Source organism: Urocitellus parryii, chromosome 2 (genome assembly GCF_045843805.1).
Source record: "Urocitellus parryii isolate mUroPar1 chromosome 2, mUroPar1.hap1, whole genome shotgun sequence".
In the NCBI taxonomy this organism is placed as follows: Eukaryota; Metazoa; Chordata; class Mammalia; order Rodentia; family Sciuridae; genus Urocitellus; species Urocitellus parryii.
The window spans coordinates 105,838,863-105,866,858 of NC_135532.1; the positions used below are offsets into that span (position 1 = coordinate 105,838,863).

The 27,996-nt window shown below is 39.9% G+C and overlaps 1 protein-coding gene across 3 annotated transcripts in view; it reads left to right on the top strand.

Moving 5' to 3' along the window:
* Positions 1–3,657: 3,657 nt before the first annotated feature.
* Positions 3,658–27,996, top strand: part of Pls1 (plastin 1) — a 116,410-nt gene continuing 92,071 nt past the window's right edge. For all 3 annotated transcript variants that reach the window (XM_026385062.2, XM_026385059.2, XM_026385061.2), the window contains exon 1: positions 3,658–3,736. The gene's annotated coding sequence lies outside the window, so the exon portion shown is untranslated. The remainder of the gene's footprint in view (positions 3,737–27,996) is intronic.

Here is a 27,996-nt window from a genome sequence, read left to right on the forward strand (position 1 = left end):
TTCAATTATTCTTTAAGTGATATCTTGAATAAAAAGTTATCATAAAGTCAAAGTTGAAATGAATACCTAATTTTACTCTTTTCCACTTTTTAAAAAATTTTTTCTCTACTTTCTTCTTTCTGGAAAAATGACCAAATAAACTAAGTATTTTCATGGTACTTGCTTGTGTCATTAAAAATGCATCCGTGTTTCCTGAAATGGGACATGAAATTAACACTTGTGGGTAGCAGCAGATTCCAGGGTTTGGATCAAGGCTGGTGGCAGTTGGGTGTTATGGTTACAACTCATTTTAGAAACTGTGATTCTCTGGTTTCCAACACTAGACACATTCACAGAGACTCACTTGTAATCCAGAATGTCTATATTTCCCCTTTACAGTAAGAGACGTAATTTTGTAGGGACTAGTATTATGGTAAAAAGCACGATGGAGAGTTGAACTTGAGTCAGAATCCTGGTCCATCATTCACTGTCTTTGTTACATAATATTTCTGAACCTCTACTTTAGTCCTTGTGAACATTAAATGAAATAAAGTAGGTGAACTTCTGGGAACAGAAGTAAGTACATAGGAAACAGAATAAACCTCAGTGTTAATGGTGAAGATGATGATGGTGGTGATCAGTGGAGTCTGCTCCAAGAATGAGCCCATAAAAATAAATTAATAATCCAGATGGATCTTTGGGAAGAAGAATGGAATCAGCAAAGATTGTCTTAATATAAGAGACATTTTTATTTAGTTGTCTTTAGTTTTTATTTCTTTAGTCTTTATTGAGTTGTATTGAGAGAAAAGTAATATTTTATATCTTGGTTTTCTCACATATAAAATGAGGCTAATTTCATAGGGTTGCCATGGATCTTCAAGGAGAAAACACTTACAAGTGCTTAAAATGATGAGAGGTACCCAGTAGGTCAAGAACTCTTAGCTATTGTTGTTATTGGTATTTTATACAAACTGCAGAAGATCCAGGAAACCATCCTTGTTTTTTTTTTATCAACAATTGGAATGCATCATTAGATCTGATTCATGTCATAACAAATACTTAAAATTGGGACTAAGCTAGAAAGACTGGAACCTAGGGTTATTACCATGACTACAGTGTACTTGTGCCCACCAAGACTGCATCTCCTCTGTGTGAATTCTTCCTACCTGGTGCTATTACTTCAAGTATTTTCAAATGATTACTCTTTGAATTATCAGTAGAACACTTTTATCAAATAAGACCTTGTAATATGTAAATAAGTTGCGTTGGCTGGCCTGAGGTCCCTGCCCCAGAACCCTGTTTTTGATCTTCCAGAAACCTATGACTCCTATGAACACAATTTGAAAACCCTGCTCCTTATTGGTGGCAATACAATCAGCCGAGCAGAGAACAATTTTCTTTTTAAAATAATGTGCTGGTTGTTGGGGCTGGGGTTATAGTTCAGTGGTAGAGCACTTGCCTTGCATGCTTGAGGCCCTGGGTTCGATCCTCAGCACCACATAAAAATAAATATATAAAAATAAATATTAAAAAAAGAACGTACTGCTTGTGCATTTCCAATGATATACTCTATTTACTATTCAGATTTGGAAGATACTTTTGATAAACGCTCTAGTTTTATCATTCGTACATTACAAGCCCTATCTTTGGGTTGGTTACTTTTTCGATGGCTGCCTCAGACATTTTATATTGATTACTTTTAGCTATCTCTGGAGGGCAGCTTTATTTTGCTTCCTTCACAATCAGGTCACACTTGTTTAGTTTGCATTTCCTCATGAACTTATCTTGGTCAATATTTCCACTAAATATGAAGATCCTAAGATATTTGATTTTTTTCTTTCCAACTTTATTGAGGAATACTTTATGTAAAACAAATTCCATGTATTTAAAGTCTACAATTTAGCTTTGACAGTTCTGTATGTAGTGAAAGCATCACTATGATTAATAAAGAGAAAACTTCCATTACCTGAAAAGGTTTTTGGGGATACTGAAGGTTGAACAGAGGGATGCTCAGCTACTGAGCCACCTCACCTGCCCTTTTTATTTTTTATTTTGAGACAAGGTCTTGCTAAATTGCTGAGTCTGGCCTTGAACTTGTGATCCTCCTACCTCAGTCTCCTGAGTGGATGGTATTATAGGCATGTGCCACCACACCCACAAAGCCCCCCTACCAATGTGCATCCTTTCCTCCATCCTGGCTCTAGGTAATCACTTATTTTTGTCATTATAGGTTACACTTCATACAAATAGAATCATAAGTATGTATTTATCTCTGGCTTTTTCAACTCAGCAAATGATTTTGAGATTTGTCCATGTTGAAGCCTGTGTGAGTAGTTACTTCTTTTTCAATGCTGAGTAACATACTCCATTGTATAGGTTTACCACAATTTGTTTTTTCATTCACTTGTTGATGGACAGTTGAGTTCCTTCTTGACTGGGGCTACTGTGGAAAAAAAAAAAAACTGCCTATGAACAAAGACTTTGGGCATATATTTCAATTTATTTTGGATAACCCTAGGGATATCTGTGTTGCACTTTTAAAGAAATGTTTTGTGAGACCTTGCATTCTCAACCCGTCTGTGTATCCAGGCTCAGATAAAAATACTAAATTTTCATGTTTCTCTAAGTTGAGGATAAGAAGAAATTCTTATCCTCTCCCTCCCTGGCTCACCTACTTCCAAATTAATTGCTCATCCACTTCTTTTGGGTTCTTAAAATAATTTCAACCTCCTCCTTTCTTCTCCAGCCCTGTTACGACCATGTCAGGGTTTTTTGGTGCCCCTTCTGTATCACCCACAGTGCTGGGTGCAAAGGGGGCACGCAGGACTCTGAGTTAAAGGGGCAACAAGATGGGTTGGGGATGTGGCTCAAGCTGTAGCATGCCACCCTCGCCTGGCATGCGCAGGGTGCTGAGGACCGAACTCAGCACCACATAAAAATAAAACACCTCAAACTAAAAAATAAATATTTAGAAAAAAAAGGGGGGAGGGACAACAAGATAGGGAGCAGCTCTGTTCCCTGGACTGCACTAAGGGGCCCAGGAGCTAGGGATTATGCTGCAGGCAACATTGGTGAGAACTCTTGAAGCTGCATTCCATTCACCTGACTCACGTGCTAGAGGAAACATCCCACCTTTGTTTGAGGACAGTCTTTAGGTATTTATTTATTTCAAACAGGTGTGGCTGGTATATGACAAGGAAGTGTTATGTGAAATCTCAAAAGGAAAGAAAACTTTTTCTTTCATAACAAATAGCTTTTCTTTTGACCTGTGGCTTTCAACATGTGGTACCCAGACTAGTAGCAGCAGCTTCCCCAGAGAACATTCTAGAATACCAAGTATCTCTCCAGACCCCCTGAAACTCTGGGTCTAGTTTAACAAGCCCTCCAGGTGATGCCAATTCACACTCGAGTTTAAGAGGGGGTAGAGGGTCATCTTTGGGGTTGGTGAAGGTGGGGGGGGGTCTGCAGGGATGACGTGGCCGCCGAGCCCACCCACCTCCTCCTTGCTCCTTCCCCCTCCCCGCACCTGCAGCTTCTTTCATCCTCCTCCAGAACCAGGTTCTTAGCTGGAGGTCCCCTCCCTGAAAGCTGCAGCCAAAACCCGGCGAGTGGATTCCGAGTTTGCGAGCCGGGGTAGCCGGTCGCGCATGCGCGGTGGGGGCGAGCGCAGCAGCGGGGCGGGCGCGCAGAGGTAGCTGCAGAGTCGACCTGCGGGGCTCGGGGATCCCCAGCCGGAGCTGCAGTACGATCGCAGCAGGTACCAGGCGTGGGAATGCGGGAGTCGGGGCCCTAAAGGCAGGCAGGACCGACCGAAGAAAAGCAAAGCTTGACTTCCTCGGGGGGCAGTCAGAGATCCTCGCCAGCCAGGCTCTCCCCGCCGTGCGGTGCGGCGCCAGCGGATCTCCGGACGCGCTCTGCCCACTTGGGGCAGCAAGAAGTGCCCGCAGGTGTTACACCGTGTATTTGCACTATTTAAACAATATACATGAGACGTGCGTTACTATGCATCTCTGCATAAAGTAAGGCATTTGATTGAGTCTTCTGTTTTAAACTTTCGGTGGCTGTTCGCGAGACTTTCTGGATCAGTCTTTTTCGTTTGAATTCTGTGACTTGATTTATTTGTCTTTGGCCTTTTGGTGCATAGGATCAATAGGGCTAGGATGAAACTGCATCCGTGCTTTCTGGGTTTGGTGTCTTTCCTGGAGCATGGGGGCCTCTGGATGCGGCATGAGAAATGTCAGTTTTCAGCGGATTTTCACTGTCAAACTTTTCCAGTTTCAGCTGCATTTCAAAGTACTGACTTTACAGAATCCCCTCCCCTTTACCTTTCAACATTACAGCTTTAAAAAAAAAAAATCTTCATTTGGTACTATTAAAAGAAGTTCTCATACTTCATCCTTTGTTTATCCTGTCACATTTTATGGCTTCTATCGATATATATTTCACTTTGGGGCTGCCGTACTGGATACACTTGTAGGAGGCTAAAGCTGTGCTGCACAAATTTCCTAGAGAACCTTTTGAACCCTAAGCACAATTTCAGGGCAGGAGGCAAACTGAACCCTGTGTAGGAGTCAGGAAGAAAGCAAGTGCTTTTGCATCCTGCTCTTCCCTTGGAATCAGCTTCTCTTTAAATTGAATTCTGTAGTGAAATTCTACAGTAAAGTTAAATTATAGTAAAGTTAACTTTGTGATGTGCGAGACACACTCAGAAGTAGTTTAGGAAAAAGAAAAGTTCAGGAAGAGAAACAGAAAGGGGATATTTTACCTCCTACTTTCCCCCATGATGAATGTTTTAATGGCAGAAATTATATACAGTTGGTCCAGTTTTGGTCTGCAGGGGCCTTCGAGGTCAGCCAGTTCAACTGCTTCAGTTTACAAATGAGAAAACTGAGACCAGTGAGGTTAGATGACTTGCTGTGGCCACCCAAGTCCCTCGTTGGCAAAACCGGACCCGAGAACCAGGTTTTCTGATTTCAGGGATCTTTTTACCTCTCCCTGCTGAAACTCCTCTCATCATTTGAATAGGTTATTAAACTTTCTTTTCCACTTTCTCATGTAGTCTGGTTGGAGCAGAAAACTAGCTGTGTCTAGTACTTAGCTTGCCGTACCTTATAAACTCCTTTCAAGAAGTGTCACTCAAGCCCCACCTACGAATTTGCTGGTCTTGAAACCAAACTATCCTCCTTCGTTGGCCTGGAATGCTTGTTTGCCTTCATCCCTGTTGAAGTCTGTCCATGTTGCAAGATGTTTCTCAGCTGTAACCTCTTCCTGGAAGCCTTCCTTGATTGCTGCAGCCATAAGTAGTTTGCCCCTTTAGAACCCTGTAGTGCTTATCACTGTCATCTGTGCTGCTGGTAATCCTCACTGTGTATGGTATTGTGAATTATATTTTAGTACACAATCCTTATTTTCTGACCAGGAAGTTGTCAGGCTGTGTAAACTCTTGAAGGTTAAAGCCCGTGACTTAAACATCCCACTCATCGCTAAGTACAGAGTATATTCTCAGCCACTGTTTGTAGGAGGGAGGAAAATGAAGCACCCATAGTTTTCTGAAGGATTCGATGCGGGTATTCTGATTTACAGGAGAGGCCACCTTAGAGTGGTAGCAAACAGAGATGGAGTCAAACCAGCCAGATAGGATGATTCTCATATTTTGACAAGAGATTACAGATTGGGGGGAATGCTAGAGACAGGTAAAAACACAATGGTGAACAGCTGTCCAGAGCTTGGACTGAGCATGTGACTTGTAAATGCAAAGTGGAGTAAGAGTGATGTACAGGGCGGGGCATGGTGGCACAGCCTGTAATCCCAGCACTGCGGGAGGCTGAGGCAGGAGGATTGCAAGTTCAAGGACAGCCTTAACAATTTAGCAAGACCCTATCTCAAAATAAAAAAATGAAAGAGTTGAGAATGTAGCTCAGTGGTTAAGCACTCTGGAGTCAATCCCCAATATTGCACCCCTCCAAAAAAAAAAAACCCCAAACCAGAAAGAAGCATTTAATGAAAGACTAGATTTAAAGGAGGAAAGGTGTTGAAAATTACTAGTTTCAAGTTTGGAGTGTTATTAATGGGCTTATAATATCCTTTTTGTCTTATTAGCACTTCTGATTGGGACATGATTTCTCTTCTGCTTCTTACAGTTGTCAACGTAATTGTCTTTTTCACATTCTAGAGGATGATATTGACACTGTGATTCTTAGAATGTCTGGCACATTGCTTTACAGTATCAGAACTTAGTAGTTCTTGAATGAATAAATAAGTAAGTGTATTTTGACATGAGGAGGATGGGCAGTCAGGATCTTAGAGCTGGTAGGTAGCACTTTATCCGAACTGTCCCCTTGTTGGATAGAGGAGGAACTGAGATATTCTTAACTCAGCTGGTTAGTAGCATAGCCAGAGGTTCTGTTCAACTTTCTTCTTTACTAGGCCCCAGCCTCTTTCATTAACCCTTACTTTTCTAGGTTATGGGCACTAAGATTAATTTTGAACTGGTGACTGGACAGTCAGGGTTGAGATGTTCTGTGGATCGAAAACCCTCAGAAGGGGCTGGGGATGTGGCTCAAGCGGTAGCGCGCTCGCCTTGCATGCGTGCGGCCCGGGTTCGATCCTCAGCACCACATACAAACAAAGATGTTGTGTCTGCTGAGAACTAAAAAAAAAAAAAAAAAAAAATCTAAAAAAAAAAAAAAAAAAAAAAAAGAAAACCCTCAGAAATCAAAAGGAGGACATTTAGTGGCTGATGGGAGAATGTCAGTATCATGGGAAGAGATGAGACACAGGGGACTGGCCAATTCAAAACTGGGTACACTGGGGACTTGGGAGTCCACAGGAGGGGGAGTTGAGGAAGAGTCTGGAAAGGTCATTGGTCGTTTAGCTTGTCAGAGGCAGAAGACAAACAGGTGGCCCAAAGTCCTTAGACTGAGAGTGTATACAGGACATCCTAGTCCTTCAGGGGGTTGTGAGCCATGGTCTCAGGGAGCATGGCACTGAAGGGTGGTGTTTGTGGCCCAGGAATGTGATGTGGAGACATAGAAAGGGAATTGCGATCAGACTGTACCTGGAAAAACAAGACAGAAGGCAGTGCTGCTGAACCCCAAATCCCAGTTCAAGAGGTGCTTTGGGATGTGTTTGTTTGCTTGGAACAGATGTTGCAAATAGCTGTTTTGCAAATCAAAACACAGCCTTTCCACGGAGCTGCAGGCAGCACTGGGGAGCTGTCTCTTTTCTCTCCATTGAAATTCACCGTGATCAATCGCTTCTTCATTTTTGATAGGCAGTGATGTCTATTTTTATAAAAGTGTCAAGGATAGAACTGTTGAGGGGACAGACTGAAAGAGCTTGAGATGTTTAGCAGGGGAAGGAAGGGTTGGCCTAGTTAAAAAGGGATTATCTTTACATTTTTTTTATCATTACATTAGTGAAAATTGATTAGACAAATGCAAAATCAGGCGGTAGGCTGAAATGAATGCCTCATATACTTAAAAAGTGCCCAAATATTGTCTCCTAAAGTTTACGGTGGCCATGTGTAAGTTGACCATATCATGTAACTTTCTGAAGATAATAGATAGTAACATTTGTATTGGTAACTGGTTTAATAAAGTACTTTCCATGGATCCAACATTATATTAAATATATTCATACAAGCAATTTTTAATTTTTACAAACCATCCTATGAGGTAGGTGCAATTATTATTACCCTCTTTTTATAGATGAGAAAAACTGAAGCTTAGATAACATCGCCTATCTGAGTTCACCCTGTTGATATCTGGCTGAGCCGAGATTTGACCCCAGGCTTACCTGACTGCAGGCACTGAGAGCTCAAATAATCAAATATCTTTATCTGTGGTTACTCTAACAGAAGTTTAGGATGGCTACAAGTTTTAGCTGGTGAAACTTCTAACATTTCTGTGAGCCAGAATTTAATCTGGGAATCAGAAAAGCGGTGATGAATATCTTTCTGACTTTTTATTCCATTTAGTCTTTATCTGCTTTTCCTTTGAAGCGTTCCTGGGGTTGGAGAGGGCAGCTTTTAATCTGGGACACCATTAAAGCACATTCTGATTTGTCTCCCCTCTCATTTGGGGTGGTGTTGGGTGAGTTGGTAGTGATCCATGGGGTGCCTCTAGAATTGGGAGGGTGGGGTGAGGAACTCACCTTATATAGGAGCCTAGGAAATCTTTGGGATTGTAAATGTGTTTTTTTTTTTTTTTCCCCTATGGTGTTAGAATTCACTGCTGGAAGGAAGCTCTTAGAATATCTGTGGATCCTGACTCTGGTCTCAGGCCTTTGAACTGTGGTCATAAATCCCCAGGGAGAATCCATACCTGAACCATGAATTCTCAAAATTAGAGAGTTCTGAAGTCAATGTGGGCTAGTTGGTGGTGGGCACGGGTATCTCAGGGAAGGTGCCAGGTCAGAGACAAATGTTGTAGAGGCCCTACTGCCAGACCCCAGATTTGACCATGGGAATGAGCTACTGAGTTGACTGTGAGAAAGTGTGCTCCTCTTCCTCCTTTTGGTGAACCAAGCTTCACCAGGAATTTACCTTCTCCTGGAAGTCTTAAAATGCAACCCAGGAGAGAGGTTCTTGCCTCCTGTGCCACCTGAACTGCTTCCATTTCCTGGTTCTCCTTCACCTCCCCTCCTCTCGCCCCTCCCTAGTGGATCTGTGTGTTCCCAGAGTCTCCACCCCGATGGATATGAAAGGAAGGACCAGGTGCTCTGTCCTCCACCCTTTGCTTGTCTCAGTATCCCCAAACTCATCCGGTCATCCACTTCCCATGCACCGTTTTATGCTGGGTGATGATGAAAATCAGGGAGAGAGAGAAAGAGGCCTTTGTGCTGCATAAGGGTTTATTGGTTATAAAATGGTTATACAATTTTGTTGCTGGAAACTTTGCTACTATATAAGGTCACATGAGATGTGAGGCTGTGTTAACTTTGATCATTTGATCATCTGGTTTCTTTTCAGTGCAACTGTGTCTGAAACTGTGCTTTTGCCTTTTTTTTTTTTTTAAGTGAGACTCTTGCATCGCTGCTTCTGTAAAAGCAAGTTGCTTTTTAGTAATTTACTGGGGACATAGAAGGCAAGATTGAGAGATGATTAGGAGAGTTTTTCCTCTTATTTAAAAGACATTATATCAAAGTATTTTCCAGAGGAATAGAAATAGCTTCGTTCATAAAGTCCAGTTGGGAAGGAGTCTTTAAACTTCATAAGAAGCTGAGTTTTTATGATTGATTTTTTTTTCAGCAATTCACAGTTATAAAACCACAAGAATCTTTGGAAGATAACTCGCACACAGCACATGGGCCTGTCTCTGGTAGATAAAAGCTTATACATGAGAAACTCTTTTTTTTGATATTAGGGTGGGTGGATGCCTTGGTAAGGTAGAAGAAGGTATGTATGTGGGCTTCTTCATTATAAAAGTCAAGGATTTGGGGATGTGGTTGACTCAAAATACTGGAGGAAAACAGATTTACTCTGTTATTGAGAAGCACAATAATTAGTTAAAAGATCCAGTTCCAAGAAATTACGTTTTTTTTAAATGTATTTATTTGTATAAGCTGACAAAAGCCCATTCAACTTTTTGGAAAACCAGAATGAGATTTTAGCACTGCTGCCTAAATAGAATTTGGATTAGATTTGAGTTTAAGATATCTGCATACACGCAGGAAGAGCAGGCATGTCGTGGACCAAAACCCGCTGGTCTAAACCTTCCCTCTTGAGCGAATGCTTATGAGGGGGCCCTCTGCAGTCCATGGATAAGTTCATTGACAGGGACCACCACTGTAAAATCCAAAGTGGATGACTGACAGTTTGTGGCCTAACGTTGATGTTGATCAAGCAATTTGAATGCCTTTGATAGAAAGTACAGGCTGTGTTCTCATGTTGTTTCCATAACTGGTACTCAGAATCTAGATTAAATTGTTAAAATAAAAGTTCCTTTGTGACTCATGGTGAACAATTGATGGCCTGGGTAGACTTTTTGTTTCATTTCACTTTGCAATCTTCAGCACCATCTTTTATGGCTATATTGATTTCTTTTCCCCCACATTTTTTGTCCTTGATGATAAATATATAAATACTGCTTATAGATAAAAATCAATGCAAACTAGAATTTTGAGGTTTGATAAGTGAGTCTCTACTGAGGGTTTAATGCTACTCATCAATAATTTGGTGGAAAGACAATATCAAGTTAGTATATAATTGAACCTTTAGTCTGATATCAAGTTAGTGTTTATAACCTTTGTGAACAAAACAGAAAGTCTCAGACTCCTGCATCCTTTCACGGAACAACTCTCCCAGAATTCTCTCTTCCATCTCTCTCCCCAGGTTTAGTTCACTGGGACATCCTTGGTCTCGACAATGTTTTCAAGAGTGGCCCAGTTCTTATAAAGTGTTATTAGGTCAGTGAGGTGCCAGCCGTGAAATGCAGCTCGCAAAACCCCACTGATGTTTTTTAGCAAAAATTCTCATGCAAATGAATTAATTTTGGAAAGATGACAACAGCAATTTGCTTTTTTTTTTTTTTTTTAATCAGGCAGCCAGGTTAAGTCCAAGAATTATCATCAGTGAAAAAAGATAATTTGAAAAATCTCTGAATATTTAGTGGTCAGCCAAAATGAGCCTTAGGGCAATTGAAAGTTTAGATACCACAAATCACTGACCTCTGGTTATAGCCATAGATGGGAAGTCAAAGTCTGAGATTGTTTCTGACCCCATTAGAAGGGAGGCTTCTGTTCAGTTGTGGGTTTGATGATTAAACAATACAGTGAATGCAAAAGCAATTAGTAAACTGTAAGATAAGGAGGAAAGGTGTGTATTGACAGTTAAAATAGTTTTCTGACTTAGCTGCCTTTATTGATAAGTGGCCTAGGCTTTAAGAATGACTTGCCTGTTTGAAGTTACCCAACATAGAAGTGGCAGAGATTGAGCTCATATCTGTGTCTTCTGATTTCAGCATTTGAAAAAATATCAGGACTTAGCATTGGGAGCAGTGATGGGCAAGACAAATATAGGGTCTCTGACCTCAGGAATCTTCAGCGTAACTCTAAATCTAGTGCTTTTCCAATCTATTTTCTTCTTTTTCTGACCAGAGTAAGTAATTTCTCTGTGAAATTTGTATTTGATTTTTTAAAAAAATCCTGAAAGTGATCTGTGAGTAAACCTCAACTGTGAAGCTCTTTAAGTCATTTCTGTTGCCAGAAGTGCCTTTAATAACTGCTACCTCAACTTAGGACCTCCTCTAACAGTTGTATTTTTTTTTTCTAGTCTCTACTATGGAGACAGAGTTTGGGTGCTCAGCATCCTCCTTGTTAATCAAAAGTTTCTTGCAAAAGATAAGTAAGGGGACAGGGCTATGAGTGAGACATGGTCCTTGCACTTGAGAGTTCTCAGTCAGAGGGAGGAGGCAAGACACAGGGACGACTGCCTGTGATGAGTGAGAACCAGAAGGAACAGAGGGGTGAAGCTTTGAGGGAACCCAAATAGAGAGCAGTTAATTCTGTTGAGTGGGTCAAGGAAGGCTTCAAGGTGGAGGTGACTTTTGAGCTGAACCTTGAAAGGGAAGCATAAATTCAGTTGACAAAGAATAAAGCATTCCATGGAGAAAGGGGCAGCAGGAGGAAAGCATGGTGACAGAAAGAGCTGACCTTGCCGGAAAGTACAGGTGCTTCAGTGTGCTGGAAAATGGAAATGTGCATAAGGGTCACCTGGAGACCGCAGGACAAAACAGGTTGCTGGGTCCAAACTCCAGTTTCTAATCCTGCCCCTCCTTTTGCAGGACTGGGTGCTCTACAATAGAGCGACATCCCCAGTTTTCTGTATTTTCAACACAGGATCTTCCTAAGTTGCCCAGCTTGCCTCTACCCTGAGATCTTCCTGCCTCAGCCTGCTGAGCAGCCGAGATCACAGGTGTGCGCCACGGTGCCGGCTCACAGTTTCTATTCCTTAGGTGTTGGGTAGAGTTGAATCATGTACATTTTAACAAGTTCCCAAGTGATGCTGAGGCCGATGGTCAGTTTTCTCAGGAAACCAGCCCTTTTCTTTTATTCCATGTTTAAAAGTAACTGTTGTTCGGCCAGTGGGCCGTTTCTACAGTAAGTGGAACTGCCAGCATCAGCCAGATGTTAGGAATTGACCCAAACCAAGCGTAAAGGAATAGTATGCTCAAGAGATGTGCATTTGGATTTAATTTTGTTATTCTTTTTTTTAAAAGTGTTGGGTATCTCATGTATTTTTTTAAGTTGTTGATAGACCTTTATTTATTTATTCGCGGTGCTGAGAATTGAATCTAGTGCCTCCTCACACATGCCAGGCAAGTGCACTACTGCTGAGCCCCAGCCCCTTAATTTTGTTATTCTGTATGGAATATTAAGCTTCATTCAACAAATATTTTCGAAATGGCCTATAAGCTCTGAGCCAAGAAGTAGGACTTATACAACTACAGAAAGTTCTTTTTCTGCCCTGAGAATATCTACAGTCTTGTAGGAGAGTTAAAGCACACATCTGTGGCCACAGAACATGGACACTCGTGCTATGTGCTGTCAAAATATATAAAAACCAAATATGATAAGACTGAAATGGAAAGCTCACTTTCTAAGGTAATAATTATGGCAGGGCAGAGTTGACAGGATGCTGAATTTTATGATATCCTTTGATGTTTTATGCATCTTTGTAAATGCATCTGATGAGGGAGCATATGTGTAGATAAAGAAAATAAAGTGGAGGGAGATTTGAATTAAGCATTGAAGGGTAGACAAATGCTTACTGGGTAGAGTTTGGTCTGTTGCTGTAACAAAAGAAGAGGCTAGGTACTTCATAAAGAAAAGAGGCTTATTTGGCTCACAGTTTCAGAGGCTGAAAGTCCAAGAATGGGCGGCCTCTGGTGCAGGCCCCGTTGGCTGTATCACAACATGGCAGAAAACACCCAGTGCAGAAGGGGGGCTAAGCATGTAGGATGGCCTCTCTTTCTAAACCCACTCACTCCATGAGACCACCATTAATCCCTTCTGGGGTAGTTTTCTCCTTCTCTGATTACCTTGAACTAGGCTCCACCTCTTCAAGGTTTCCCCACTGTAATACTGTCATCCTAGGGACCTGTCTTCCAACCTTTGAGGGACACACTCAAATCATATTTAAAAATAAGCAGGGTATAATAAGGAGAGAATTCCAGACAAAGGGGCAGCGGATCCTCAGATTGTGGTAGGAGAGGGAAATGCAGGTTTGTCCAGTGGTGAGAACTCTGGTTCATTTGGAAAATACAGGAAGGTGCAGTTGGAAAGACACATTGGGGCCAGATTGTGGACCATCTTAGAGGATGAGGTTGTGGGTTTTAGACTTTATTCTATGGGTAATGTTGAGTTATAGGCTTATAACTATAGGCTTATAACCGCTGGTCCTTCCCACCCTCTGAAAACACCAAGGAGGAGGTAACCCGTTTCTTACAGTGTATTGATCTATAGTTAATATCATCTTGAAAGGACGCCTGAAATGCTTTTCTTCTGGCTCTGATTATTTTTATTTATTTATTATTTTGGTACAAGGGATTGAACTCAGGGGCACTCCACCACTGAGCCACATCCCCAGCCTGTTTTATATTTTTTATTTAGAGACAGGATGTCACTGAGTTGCTGAGCACTCACTTTTGCTGAGGTTGGCTTTGAACTTGCGATCCTCCTGCCTCACCTTCCCGAGCCACTGGAATTACAGGCATGCGCCCCTGCACCCCGGCCTGACTCTGATTTTAATATGTGCATGGCAAGCATCTTCCAGGCTTGGGAAAAGTAATTCATTATTAGAGGCTTCTGAGTCTTTCAACACTATATGAAATATAAAAGGACAAACAATTGTAATTTACAAGAGACAAATTATAGAGACAAAAATAAATAAATCCCTGGGGCTAGTGATAATAATACTTTTTCTGGATGGTTCCAGAAGACGGGGACATATAAAAGTTAAAGCTAAGGATATAAATGTGGGTCGTAAGCAGTTGCTCTCAAGATGACTTCAAAGTGCTGATTGATTCCATGGTAAAAAGTATGGGTGAATGGCAGTATGGTGTCTCTTCAGAATTGCTTTAATTATAAATTTCTTACTAGAAGAGCTTGTCTCTGGAGAGTAGAGACCTCTAAGGCCAGGACAGTCCTTTCCATTCATTTTTTTTTTTTTTTTGTACCAGGGATTGAATTTGGGGGCACTCAACCACTGAGCCACATTCCAGCCCTATTTTGTATTTCATTTAGAGACAGGGTCAACTCACTGAGTTGCTTAGTGCCTCGCCATTGCTGAGGCTGGCTTTGAACTGCATGCAGTCCTCCTGCCTTAGCCTCCCCAGCTGCTGGCATTACAGGCATGTGCCATCGTGCCCAGATCCATTCATCTTTTTTGGGGTCATGTCCACAGAAAGGAAAGACATCTGTGTCTCTTTGGAGGTTTTGAGAATCTTTTGTGTATGACCCCTAAAAAGCATCCTGTGCTGAGGACCTACAATATGGTAGGGAAGAAAATAGATTCATGTCAACAGTTGTCACTGTGGTGCTGCTATGTGCTAGTGACTAACAGAAGAAGCCATGGGTGAGTGTCTGGGACCCAGGTGACTGACTCACCCTTCTTGCCCAGGTCCACAGCTGAGAGGTTCTTTGGGTAGGAGAATCTTCAGGTCATTCAGCTTATCTGAACCTTGTTCCCCGCCTGCCTTCTTCTTTGTTATGGATTAAATAAATAGATAAATTAAAAAGATACTATACTGGGCTGGTCTGTGGGAGAGCGCTTGCCTAGCATGTGTGAGGCACTGGGTTCAACACCACATAAAAATAAATACATAAAATAAAGGTATTGTGCCCATCTACAACTAAAAAATATATTAAAAATAGATACCATACACATTTTAAGTCTAAATCGAATATTAAAGTTTATCCAATATAAGTCCTGTGGCCACATGGAGCGTGAACTTTGGCTGGGTGTATCTTTTTCATTTTGTGCCCCATTGCCCGATACATAGCTCCCAATAAGTTGTGGAATGGAGGGGAAAACTGAATTAATGAGTAGGTGAATCCACACTTATCTGCTCTCCCATTCTGCCATATCCTAGTACATTGTAGCTTCTTGCTTATAATGACTTTAGGTCCATGGTGCCTTATTTTTAGACTGTACTACTAAACCCCTTTATCTGTGGTTTTGCTTTCTGTGGTTTAAGTTACTGGTGTCAATTGTGGTCCAAAAATATGAAATGGAAAATTCCAGAAATGAATCATAAGTTTTAAATTCTCAAGTACTTCAATCCTTCGACAGTCTGGTAGCCAAGATGACTACTAAGTGAGTAATGGGAGGGTAGCATATACAGCATGGATATTCTGAACAAATGGATGATTCCACCTCCTGGGATGGAGCTAAGTGGTGCAGGATGTCATCCTGCTCCCCAGAATGGCTTCTGGGATATGAGCTACATAAAAATATTTATGTCATTCATCTCACTTCATCTCATCACATAGCCTACGTCATCACAAGGAGGGTGAGCACCATGCAATGAGATATTTTGAGAAAGACAAAAACCGTATTCATACAACTTTTATTATAAAATATTGTGATTCTGTTGGGTTTGGTGTATCTCTTACCAATTTAAAAATTAACTTGTAAATAAATCAATTTATAATAAGCTTTTCTCATATATTAGAAAAAACCCATAGGTTTTCTTAATACACGGTTTCAGGTGGATAACTGGGGATCTTGGGACATATACTCCACAGATAAGGGGGGACTACTGTACTATTATTCCCAGATCTGTGTTTTATTGACAGAAAATATTGATACTATAGACTCTTCTAAGACTTGATAGATAACTTGAATTTAAATATTAAGGACTATTGTGGTTTCATATGCATGCTAAACTAATCCTAGAAGTGAATAAAATAATATGTAAAAGTAATGTTTTACCTGAAGATAATGTTGTATGTAAAACTTGCAACCCTGAAATAAAGTGACCAAATGTAAAGATTATATTCCGTTTGAAGTATCTTTTATTGTTTTAATAGTATTCAGATTAAAAATGTGAGCTGAGCACAGTGGTGTGCCCTTGTAGTCCAGCTATTTGGGAGGCGAAAGTTGGAAGATCCCAGGATTGCAAGAGTTCCAAACTGCCTGGGCAACAGCGATCCCAGCTCAGTGGGGGAAATAAAAAAAGAAGAAAAAGAGAAGCCAGGCATGATGGTTCATGCCTGTAATCCTAGCTGTTTGGGAGGCTGAGGCAGGAGGATTGCAAGTTTGAAGCCAGCCTGGACAATGTAGTGAGACCCTGCCTCAAAACAAAATTTCAAAAAGGTCTGGGGATAAAGCTGAGAGGTAGAAGACTTGCTAATATGTTTGATGCCCTGGGTTCACCCCCCACTACTGGAAAAATAAAAAGAAAAAAAAAAGTAGGAGAGTAGCTTACAGAGACGCTCAAAGAAATGTTTACTAGCATACTAATGTGCCAGAAGGTTGGATACATGTTTTTCTTGCAGTTAGAAGAGGACCAAAAGTTACTTATCCTTCCTAAGGTTTTTATAGTTTCTCTAATGTTAATGGTAGTTCAGTTCTTTTTCAAAAATATATTTTTAGTTGTAGATGGACACAGTATCTTTATTTATTTTTATGTGATGCTGAGGATCAAACCCAGTGCCTCATGAATGGGAGGCAAGTGCTCTATCACTGAGCCACAACCCCAGCTGGTAGTTCAGTTCTTAATCATGATGTTAGTTTTATTTTTTCAACTATTATATTTCCTGTTTATATGCTTTTGGAATGTCGAGGATGATGAACATTAAGCTTTCTAAATATTTTGTTATATTTTTCTTATGTGATATATAATATGCTATGAAGACTAAGTCTTAGCTGACATATTTCTGCAGGGTTAGTTTTAGATTGCTCATGTGACGAGGACAACTCAGAGGCGATGACTGGTGGTGACTGCATTTTGAAGTGTATAAGTCATTTTTGCAGGTTAATTTATTATTAAATATCAGTGGATATATTCTGCATTCTATTTGACATTTTGGGCGTTCTTTTTTTTATTTTGGTGGTGGTGCTAAGGTTTCAACCCAGGTGAGCTTAATCCCCAGCCCACATTTCTTTTTTTTTTTTTTTTTTTTTTGATGTCAACATGTAATTCCACTTATTTCACAGAGAAATTCAACCTTCTACATTTGCTATTCCATATTGTTAAATACTGACTTGAGATCTTGATTACAAGAACACATCAAGGAAAGCATGATCCCATCAATTTTGCCTTTTTATAATCTCCCTTTGCATTACAGGAAACTTACTGTGAATATTAGGACCTCTATTTGTTGTCTAGTGGTATGTTTTTAAAGTACTACAAAAATAACAGTTTAAAGCAACAAAAATTATTAGGTCACATTTCGGTATGTCAGAAATCCAGCACAATATGGCTGAATTCTCTGAATTCTCACTTCAGGCTGCGTTCTTTTCTGGAGACTCAAGATGAATTCACTTCTAAGCTCATTCAAGTAGTTGACAGAATTCAGTCCTTTGCAGTTTTAGAACTGATGTTCCTGTTTCCTCGCTGGCAGGTGTGAGCCACTTTCAACTTCCAGAAGCTGTGCACATTCCTCTTCTGTGGCCCTTTCTGTCTTCAAAGCCAGCACAAGCCCAGCCCACATTTTTTTTTTTTTTTTGAGAGAGAGTGAGTATTTATTTTTTAGTTTTCAGTGGACACAACACCTCTGTTTGTATGTGGTGCTGAGGATCGAACCCGGGCCGCATGCATGCCAGGCGAGCACGCTACCACTTGAGCCACATCTCCAGCCCTCGAACACTCTTAAGGGAGGACTTCTTATACATGTTTCTGGTTGAATCTAAAGAGAATACAAAGATTCATTCAAAACCTATGTGCAAGTTCTGTTTTATTATGTTCAAAGGCACTATAGTAAAGCATTACAAAATGAAACAGAACTTTTCAGGAAAATTAAGTTTCATGTTAACCAAACATTTTAAAATCTTGGCCTTAAATAGGATTAAATAGTATTTTGTCAGTGTTTTTGGTGCACATGATATTGTTTTTAAAAATAATAGCTTTATTGATAATCCCAAAAAACCAAAGGCTGAATATTCTTTCTGATTTGCAGATGCTAACACACACGGTGGTAGGGGAGGGAAGAATAGAAGTTCATTGGATTAAACAGAGGAATGAAGGGAAGGGAGGGCAGATGGGAAGGGGAAAGGCAGTAGAATGAAACAGACATCACTTTCCTATGTTCACATGAATACATGACCAGTGTAACTCCACATCAAGTACAACCACAAGAATGGGGAGTTATACTCCACGTGTGTATGATAGGTCAAGATACACTCTACTGTCACGCATATCTAATAAGAACAAGTAAAAATAGTTTTACTGAAATATAATACCCTATAATTCATCTATTTGAAGTATATAGCTAATTTTATAATATTTTATCACCTTGTATTCATTAGCATTCCTCATCTCCTACCATCTGTCCCCACCCCTCCTAGGCAATGACAATTCTACTTCTGTCTTTATGGATCTGCCCGTTACTGAAATTTCACATAAATGTAATATGTAGCCTTTTGCAACTGGCTTAATTTACTAAGTGTGTCTTCAAGGATTACCATGTTGTATATATTAATACTTCACTTCTTTTTATGGCTATGAGTAGTATTCCATTGTGTGGATATACCAGATTTAAAAAAAAATCTATCCAGTCATCAGTTGATGGACATTGGGTTTTTTTCTTTATGTTGGCTTTTATGAACAGTGCTACTATGAGATTTATGAATTAATCTTTGGAGGGCATTTGTTTTCATTTCTCTTGGGCATATACAGTACCTAAAAATAGAATTTCTGAGCCACGTGGTAGCTGCACATTCCTAGGGACTGCAGACTGTTCCCAAAATAGCTGCATTATTTTATATTCCTGCCAGCAAAGTATGAAGGTTCCTGTTGATCCACGTCTTCACTAGTACTTACTACTTGTTCTTAATTATGGCCATCATGGTGGGTGTGAGGTGGTAACTCATTGTGACATTCAGAAAAATTATTAGTAGACTATCTTTTAGGACCATTTTAGATATGAGAAGTTTCCATGTGTCCCACACTGATGTACAGTTCACCCTGTTATTAACATTGTAATACATCTGGCTTGATGCCTTTGTTATAATTAGTAAGATAATATTGTGCAGTATTATTAAAGTCTATACCGTGTTCATATTTCATATTCACATTTACTTTTTACCTAAAGTCCTTTTTGTGTTACAGGATTCCATCCAGGATATGACGTTACATTAATCTGTATCATCTTAGATTCCAGTTGAATGGGACAGTTTCTCAGACTTTCCTTGTGTTTTGATGATCCTGAGAATTTTGAGGAAGAGTGGTCAGGTACATCATAGAATGCCTCTCTGTTGGAATTTGTTCAACAACAACAGCAAAAAAATTAATGAATAACTTGTGGTGATACTGGTTTTTAGTATCAGAGCAACTTTAGAATTTCAAAATATGCAACCAGAATTAGAAGTCAGCAGAATGTGGTTGGTAGAAAATTCTTGAGAATTTGGAAATTTCAGTTGCTTCTGGAAGAAGAGCAAAAATTTAACTGTAGTTATATTTCCCAGCAAGCGCTTGATCACATGGGAAGATGACCAGATCATATATTTTTATGACTGTCATTAGATAGCAGGTAATCTAAGGGTAATTTAAAGGTATATTTTTCATTCCTTTCAATGTTCACAGTCTTTTTTTTTTTAATTTGTAGTTGGGCACAATACCTTTTATTCATTTATTTATTTTTATGTGGTGCTGAGGATCGAACCCAGTGCCTCACCTGTGCTAGGTGAGTGTTCTACTGCCTCCAGTTTGGAGGGAGCACTTCCACCTCTACCAGTTGTTGTCCTCCTTTTGTACGGCAGAAGGAACGGAGGTTCAGAGAGGCTGTGATGTTTGGCTAACTGACGTTGTTACATCAGTAGTAGATCTGAGATTGTTACCCAGGACAATAGGAGCTTGTACTTAACTGCCTGCAAGACTCTGGAGTTTCCAGTGATTTTTTAAATCAGGAATGTCTGAGGGACCCAGGCTTGAGTCCTTATCTTCATGGATATTTTTCTTGCCAGCCACAGGAGATTGCATCTCCCTGTTTGTGGCTCCACGTAATCAGTCTGTCCAATGAACAGAATACTTGCTGACTGCTAACAAAGGAGAACTTTACCTGGGGCCCTGCACCCTCTTGTCTGCTACCTTGTCTGCTGAAAATGAAAGCCCAGGTGTCCTTAAGCAGGAAAGGAGCCACATGGGAGAACAGCACATTCAGCTGCAGTTCTTGTGTCGTTGATGGTTCCACTGCTCACGTGTATCTCAGTCAACTCTCCAGTTTTATAATTTTTTTTTTAAATGCATTTGTGGCAGGATTTGGTTTTTACATACTTATTTTTGAATAGGAGTGGGTGTGGTAATATTCTGTGAGTGCACTTGAACTAATGAAGTTACATAGCTAACTGCCACAGGAAGACTGGGAAATTTCTTTTCAGTTCTTCCTTGTGAATTGCCCAAACTGGATAATCACAGACTGATGGAAGATTTCTTTCTGTGGGGCTGGGATTGTGGCTCAGCGGTAGAGTGCTTGCCTAGCATGTGCGAGGCGCTGGGTTTGATCCTCAGCACCACATAAAAATAAATAAGTAAAATGAAGGTATTGTGTCTAACTACAACTAAATTTTATATATATATATATAAAATTTCTGTGTTATCAGCATATTGGACTTTCTGAATTAATCAGAATAGACTAGTGTGTACTAAAATCTTCATTGGTTTCTTGCTCACGTAAATGTCAATGTGCACAGACTGTTCTGTAAGACAGCTGTTGTACATGCTGTGACAGACATCAGGTGCTTTGATTTATGAGTGTGTGTGTGTGTGTGTATGAGGTATTTTTCTGTCTTAACTGGTGGCTTCCAAATAGTCCCAGTGGGGGAGGGGAACTGGAGGCCCAAGTACCAGCTCTGAAAGGGTTTGGCCTACATTAACACCAATCTCTTTTCACAGCTCATTGGTCAGAACTAACGAAAGGATCCTATTTAATGTGAAGGGGCAGAAAGTGAGTGGGGGAGCACATGGACATTGAGTGAATGATAAATGTCTTTTGAGCCACCATCTTTAAAATAAGAGAATTTGTTCAATTGGAAACAACAACAATAAAAAAGTTCTCCAGTAAAGATAGAAAAGTGTACTGAAATATTTAGTGATAATTACCTGATAATAAATTACAAGTGAATTTTGCCACAAGCTAATAAAATTTGTAATTTATGTATGGCTCATTCAGCAACTTGATTTCTATTTGTGAATGTGGCCACATTTCCCAAGGGAATAAAAATGAGGCTTACTTCTTTTGTAATTCTTCAGGTGATGGTGCTGATGATCAAAGCTGGTATTTAGTATCTTCTAGGTACCAGTCTCTTTTGAGTGTTTTACATCAATTAAGTTATTTACATTGAGCACTGCAGTTTCCTTTCCATGCTAAATATTCTCTAATTCAATCCACTTGCCTTGTTTGAAATAGTACTTGGATTAGACCCAATCCCATGCCTATAGCTCCCCTATAGAAACAAATAAGGCTTCCTAGTTGAAGGTGACACTAGAAGTCATGTAGCTAGCACAGAGTACTGTGAGACCTGATATTTACTGTGATGCAGGTGCACAATTTGTGTGTGTGTGTGTGTGTGTGTGTGTGTGTGTATGTATGTATATATATCAGCAATTGAAGACTTTGTAAACTTTTCAGCAGTCCTATCAAAGAGTAAGATGTCGTAAAGCCCATTAGAGGGTTTTTTAAATATAACTTTTTTTCCTATGTTAATTCTCTATTTTTTTTGTGATGCTAACTTTTTTTTTTTTTAATATACTACTGATAAAGCCTGCACTGCATTCCTCTGCTAGTTTGTCCTTATGATCTATCTTTTCCCTACTCTTTCCTTGTGGACTAAAATTCCACCATTAGAATTACAGGACAACAGAGATCCTGGCTGGGCTCTGCCAACTGGGGCAGGCCTTTCTTCTGTTTTCAAAAAGGCTGTGTGTTCTTTGGGAACAGTTACCTTTACCACATTTGAGGAGCCCCACCACAGGTTCTTCATGTTGACACCGTATCTGTTCTTCAGATATTTACTGAATACAGTTTTAGGCCAAGCACTGAGCAAGGCCCCAGTGTCTTCAGAGAGCTCCCAGTCTAGCCCGGGGTTTGGTAATTTTTTTTTTTACTTCCTTGTAAAAGGTCACATAATAAATACTTGAACTTTGTGGACATATGGTCTGTCTCCCTTACCTAATGCTGCTCTTTTAGCATGAAAACAGCCCTAGATAGTATGTAACCAAATGAGTGTGTCTGTGTTCCAATCAATTTTATGTATGGGCACTGAAATTTTAATTGCTTATAGTTTTCATGTCACAAACTATTATTCTTTTGATTGTTCTCCAACTCTTTGGAAATGTAAAAAACTATTCTTTTTTTAAGCATTTTTTTTTTTAGTTGTGAACAAATTTTTATTTATTTATATGTAGTGCTGAGAATTGAACTCAAGGCCCTACGTGTCAGTCAAGCGCTGTACCACTGAGCCACAACCCCAGCACACGTAAAAACTATTCTTAGTTCACAGGCTATATGCAAACTGGCACTTGGCCGGATGTGGCCTACAGGCTGAGTTTCTGACCCTCTGGCTCAGAACCAGCTCCATGTGGTTTTATTCTCACAAATAGTGAACTGCCTCAATGATTATTCATTCAGTCACATTATTTAACCATAATTAACTTCATCCAGGTCTTTATTCAATAAACAGCTATCCCACAGTCGTTGTAAAAGAAATTCTCTCTTCCCCTCCCTATGTAAACTATATGTATATGTATGCACACACATGAATAAATATATTATTTTTGAGGGTTTTTTTTTTTATCCTTAGTTCAATTTTGGTTTGTCACCTGGATCCAGAAATTTGTCCATTTCTTTTGAGGTTTCCTATTTATTTATTTATAATGGTTGAACCAAATAGAGATTTATTTTTATTACATAGGAAAAAGGCTAAAGGTAGACTGTTTAGGGTTTGTACAGTATCTCCATAATGTCATTAGGTGATAATGAGCCATCTTTTATTTCTTCCCCCCAATTTATTGGTACATAGTTTTAGAAATATTCTCTGATGATTCTTTGAATTTTAGTAGTATCTATTGTAAAGTTTCCTTTTTACCTCTAATTGGATCTTCTCTTTTTCTTTTGGTTTCTCTTTCATCTTTAATTGGATCTTTCTGTCTTTTATTTTGCTGTTTTAAATGTCTGTTAAATCCATTTGTTCTAAAATACAGTTTAATTCTGTTGTTTCTTTGAATTTGGGGTGGTGTTAGATGATCTGTTAGTAAGAACAGGGTATTGAAGTTACCTACTATTATTGTAGTGGAGCCCATTTCTCCCTTTATGTCTAGTAGTGTTTGTTTAATAAAATTGGGTGCACTGATGTTTAATGCATGTGAGTTTATAATTGTTATATTTTCTTGGTGAATCATTGCCTTGATAATTAGTGACTTTTTTGTCTCTTCTGATTTTTGGCTTAAAGTCTATTTTGTCAGATACAAGTATAGCTATTCTTATTTGCTTTGGGATTGCATTTGCTTGGAATATCACTTTTTATCCTTTCACTTTTTAAAAAAATTTTCTCTCTTTAAATTTTTTTATAACTTATTTATTTTTTTATATGATGCCAAGGATCAAACCCAGTTCCTCACACATGCTAGGTAAGCACTCTACCACTGAGCCACAACTCCAGCCCTATCTTTTCACTTTCAGTCTTTCTTTGCAGGTGAGGTGAGTTGGATATTATTTTTTTAATCCAACTAGTCTGTGTCTTTTAATCGGAGAATTAAGACCATTTATATTTAGGGTAATTATTGAAAGGTTTATAGTTGATTCTGTCTTTTTTGGGGGGGGTTGTTTTGAATATTTTATGTTCACTTCCTGTTTGTTTTAGATATTTGATGGTTTACTATATTTATAATGTTTGATAGTTCCTGTGTCTCATTTTTGAAATCCAGTGAGATTTATTTTTCCCATGCTCTTGTGATTATATTAATCTTTCTTTCATGCTGGGAACTAATTTTGACCAAATTATATTGTTATATTCTGTGCATGTTCGAGTATGAAACAACAGATCCCATCAGTGTATACAACTATAATGTACCAATAAAAAGTGTGGAGGGAAAAAAAACACTTTCTTCCCCCTCTGGGTGTAGGATTCCCTTAAGTATCTTCTGTAATGCTGGGTTAGTAGTCATGAATTCCTTAAGTTTATGCTTATCTTGGAAGATCTTTATTTCTCCCTCAGTTCTGAAGGATAAACTTGCTGGGTATCATCATCATCTTCATCATCTTCATCATTGTCTTGGTTAGCAGTTATTTTCTTAAGAGGACTTGAAACTTCTTATTCCGTGTGTTCCTGGCTGTTAAGAGTTTCTACTGGGGCTGAGGTTGTGGCTCAGTGGTAGAGCGCTTGCCTAGCATGTCGGGAGGCCTTGGGTTCAATCCTCAGCACCACATAAAAATAAATAAATAAAGATATTGTGTCCATTACAACCAAAAATAAATATTAAAAAAAAGAGTTTCTACTGAGAAATCTGCTGTAATTTTGATAGCTTTGCCTTTAAATGTGACTTGATGTGTCTTGCAGCTTTTAATATTCTTTCTTTGTTCTGTACTTTTGGCAGTTTGACCATAGTAGAATGTGAGAGGTTCTTTTCTGGTCATGCTTTTAAATGCCTCCTATGCCTGGTTGCCCATGTCTTTCCCAAGATGTGGGAACTTTTCTGTGTGGGTTTTTTTTTTTTTTTTTTTTTTTTACTGAATAGGTTTTCTTGGCCCTTGTCACATAGCTGTTCTTCCTCTTGTATTCGGATTATTCAGATGTTTGATCTTTTAGTGGTGTTCAGGAGATCTCTTATTTTTTCCTTTGTTGCTGTCTGAATGTATATTTTGGCAGAGTTTTCCTCAAGCTCCAGTGTTGTTTCTTTTGCTTGATGTAGAATCTTGTTGAGACTTAGTGAGTTTTTTTTTTTTAATCTAATTGATCTTATGTTGTTCTTTTTTGGGGCTGGGGGGGGGGTTGTGGCTTAGCAGTAGAGCTCTTGCCTAGCATGTTTGAGGCCCTGGGTTCGATTCTCAGCACCACATAAAAATAAATAAATAAAAAATAAGGGTATTGTGTTCAACTACTAAAAAATGTTTAAAAAAAAAAAAGATGCTCATTTGTACCCGGCATTGTCTTCCTTAATTGTCTCAATTGTTTATTTGTATTTTCTTGGGTTTCATGGAGCTTTTAAAAATAAGTCTTTTGAATGATTTTTGTCTGGAATTTCATACACTTCAATATCTTTAGCTTCTGTTATGAACTTTTGCAGTTGTCATGTTGCTCTGTTTTTTCATATGTCTTTTGTTTTTAAGTTGAGATTTGTGCATCCATTGGCTAAATCTGTCTTCTACTTTTATGTGAAAATCTTCTTAAGTAGCTTTCCCTTGATGATTTGTGGTTGGGTTATTGCTTTGTTGTGCAATGTCGAGTCTAATTCATATCTGACTTATGAGTGTAATTTCCTTGTGTCTCCTTTAGCTGTGATTAGTGGATTTTGACACAGTGTGTTCCATGTTGGAATCTAAGGGACTCATTTTCTCTGTAATTCTCACAAGAATGGGGTCCTTCTGAAAGTTTATGCAGGTTTGGTGCAGACAGCTGCGTATGTGGGGTGTACCCTCTGGTTGCTCCTACAGTGAGAATGGCAATGGAAGCCCCTTTCAGGTGTTGGGGGGTTTCCTTAGGCTCTGGTAATGTTAGCTCTATTACTTGAAAGCAGTTCTGTCACTGACTGTTCCAGGGGTGGTCCTGGAGTGTTCATCCTGTTTAGACACTGGAGCAGCCCTAGTTGTTTTGCAGAGAGAGGCCAAGGTCAGTATCATCATAGGTCCTCCTCCAGTCTTGTCAGTCACATGCATCTGATAGGGTATGGAAGCAACCATTGCTGATGGCGCCACAGCTGGTGCCACAGTTGTGCTGTTGCTTTCTGCTGTTGCTAAGCAGGTGAGTGTCTGGGAGCAGGACTTTGGACTCCGTCCTCCCAGCCATGACTACTTGGGGATGGGTCATCAGCTGGGGTTGTTATCCCTCCTGTTCTTTAAGTAGAAGTATCTGCCAAAGTTCAAGCAGGACCAAGTCATATCGGGGGCAAGGTGCAATCCCTCTAATCAGGGCTGGAGTGTAACTTAGTGGCAGAATACTTACCCAGGGTGCTTCATGTGCTGGATTCCCAGGACATTTCCCAGTTCTGCAAAGGAAGGAGAGAAAAGAAGAAAAAGCAATCCAGATAAAGAAACAAAGTACAAACCAACTAAAGAAAAACCCCAACAGCAACACCATCAACAACTGAAAAGAAAGAGGAAAATAATAGAGAATTAAAAAAAAAAGTTAAGAAAAAACAAGCCAAAGGAGAAAAGTAAAACAAATGAGAAAAAGGAAAAGGAGAAAAGTAAAAGAAAACTTAAAAAAAAGAGAGAGAAAAGAGGGAAAACCAAACAAACATGAAATAGCAACATCAAAAAAATGGATTAGTAGCCAGGCACAGTGGCTTATCCCTGTAATCCCAGTGACTTGGTAGGCTGAGGCAGGAGGATCACAAATTTGAGGTCAACCTCAGCAAATTAGAGAGGCTCTAAGCAACTTGAGATCTTGTCTCAAAACAAAAAAATAAAAAGGGTTGGCTCAGTGGGTAAGTGCTTCTGGGTCCAGTCCCCGGTGCTAAGACAAAAAAACAAAAACAAAAACAAAAACAAAAATGTATTAATAAAAAATAAAATCTTCAATACTGAGGCACTTCAGTGAGCTGGCAAGACTGGAAACTTAGAGCCTGGGCTGAGCGGAGCTTCTCTTCGTGTCTTCTTGGACCCAGCAAATCCTGGGATTACTCACCCTCTCTCTGCTTTCCTCTGTGGTGCCCTCCAGGTGGCTGTCCAGTGATTTGTGGCTGGATTCAGTTGGAATCTCAGCAGCTTCCTGTGCAGGACATAGGCTGGGGCAGAATGCAGAGCTCCCTAGAGCACGTCCTCTCTGCAGCTGTTTCAGTCATCCCAGGAGCAGGTAGATGCCCATGTCACGGCCGTCAGGGTGTGGAATTCTTCAGAGCTGATCTCTGAAGCCGCACACTTGGGGAGCAGGGTTAACACCTGTTCTCGGCATGCCCCCTCATGTCCCAGAGAGCAGAGAGGGGCTGTGGAGTCTTAAAGATCTCTGCTGTGGGGGTCAGGGGTGGTATCCCGTGATGCCTGCCCACTTTGTGACTGCTTGCTTCTCCAGGCTCCAGGAGATTCCCAAGAGTGGACCTTCCCTTCCCTCCAGCTCTGATTCCTAAGCTAGACGTGCACAAGCTGGCTCCCAGCTACATCCCCACTTGTAATAGCAGCCTTTCTCAAAGGTGGTCCCCAGGCAGATAGCATTGATGCTACCTCAAAACTTGTTAGAAATGGAGATTTTTGGTTTCCTTTCTAGACCAATGGAATCAGAAACTCTTGGATGGGAGCAGATATCTGTGTTTTCACAAGCCCTCCCTTTGATTCTGTTGCAGTTGAAGTTTGAGAACGGCTACAGTGGAGGTATGAAGTGCAGTGGATCCAGGTCTCCCCGGGGAGATAAATCAGTTCCCCTGCTTGGGACAGTGAGAAAGCTGTGTAGAGAAAGAGGCCAGGATGCTGCTTTCACAAGACCCTCATGAAACTATGCAGATGGGATCCTTTCCCAATAATAACCCTCCCCTGTGGTCTATAGGACAGTAGTCTGAGAAGGACTTTCTTCAAATGCCCCCTTTCTCATCTGCTAGTGTTTTCTGTCCTTTTCTATAAATGATAAAGGAGAGAAAGAGAGAGAGAAAAAAAAGAATGACAAAGGAATAGACATAACCTGGGAAAGAATGAAGACTAAAATCTTTT